Source organism: Coenobita brevimanus, chromosome 58 (genome assembly GCF_032717465.1).
Source record: "Coenobita brevimanus isolate Jiangsu-jjx chromosome 58, ASM3271746v2, whole genome shotgun sequence".
NCBI classification, from domain to species: domain Eukaryota; kingdom Metazoa; phylum Arthropoda; class Malacostraca; order Decapoda; family Coenobitidae; genus Coenobita; species Coenobita brevimanus.
The window spans coordinates 35532911-35534337 of record NC_137011.1 but is presented as its reverse complement, the minus strand read 5'-3'; the positions used below and the strand labels follow the sequence as shown (position 1 = coordinate 35534337).

Genomic DNA, 1427 nt, shown 5'->3' with positions numbered 1-1427 from the left:
CTGACTGCTTGGAATTGTTGAGTCGTGTAAACATAATAGTGACCTTCGTTCCATTCCCATAATTGTTCACAGTTTTTTTATAGCTCACTAACTCAACATCACTGACATCGGTACTCTAAAGGGTTGTTCAGTGCTGGAGGTTATTAGGGGGTTCTGTTTCCATCAATACTCTCCCTATCACGTATAAACAAAAAAACGAACAAAAGAATGAGTGCTAAATGTACGTTCAACTTTCATCAGACTGACCTTACCAATTCATATTCCTTCGCTTTATTTTATGCAATTTTCTGACTATTTTATTTTGTGTTTGGAAAACGTACTGTATACAGTACTCACTCCAAACATATTTGTAATAATATAAGTAGTGATGAGTTCACCAATACCAGTGATGTACTGAGCTGGTAGGTAATATTCAGTATCATTTCGGCCATCCAGGAAGTGTTATCTGACTTGTAGGCCTACTGTGTCATTACACTTGTATATGTTTACTATTTTATATATATACAGTATTTCAGATTCAGGTATAGCACTGTATTGATTGCAGTATTGTACAGTATACAGTACTCTCTCCAGACACTGTTGTAATACGATAAGTGGTGATGACTGTGTTCACCAATATATTTAAGGTACTGAGTGGGTAGGTTTTTTTATTATTCGGCAAATCCAATTTCTCGGCATCATCCCGGTCCCATAGATGCCGAATAATGGGACTTTTACTGTATTAAGCTAAAGATGTTAACTGAACAAAGAAACAGAATAATAATCATGGGAGATTTTAACTGTAGAGCAGTTGATTGGAAAAGTATGGATGCTGGGAACAATGAGGAATCATGGGGAAGTAAATTAATGGAATTGGTGATGGAAAACATGTTAACTCAATTCATCATCATCATCATTACCAGATGCCATGTATCCCAGACAGGGTGGCCAAGGGCTTAGAGTTAACTGTTTTACAGGGAGGGGCACTAATCCTCCACCAACCCCACATGACACGTAGGGATGCCAACAGCATCTGGTGTTCCCAGGCGGTCACCCATCCAAGTACTAACCAGACCCAACGTTGCTTAACTTCGCTGATCGGACGGGAAGCGGTGTACTCAACGTGGTATGGCCCTCAATTAATTAAATAAAATACAAGAAGTCGGGCACACGACGAACCATCAAGGCTTGACATAGTATTCAGAAAGGACCCAAATGATGTGAGGAACATAACCTACCAATGCCCATTTGGTAAAAATGATCTTCTGGTAATTGACATGGAAGTGGTGGGAGTAAGGGAAGGAGAAAGAGATGAGAAACATAGAGAAAATAGATACAATTATGGGAAGTCAGACTTTGCTTCCCTGAGGAACTTTTTCCAAAATGTAGACTGTAGTAAAATGAATGTGATCACAAATGTTGATGAGAAATATGAGTTTTTGATAGAA

The 1427-nt window shown here is 38.7% G+C and overlaps 1 non-coding gene across 1 annotated transcript; it reads right to left on the bottom strand.

Moving 5' to 3' along the window:
* Positions 1–1000: 1000 nt before the first annotated feature.
* LOC145402743 (5S ribosomal RNA) lies at positions 1001–1119 on the bottom strand. Its single transcript, XR_013897860.1, has one exon. It is a non-coding gene; the product is annotated as a 5S ribosomal RNA (ribosomal RNA).
* Positions 1120–1427: the final 308 nt, after the last annotated feature.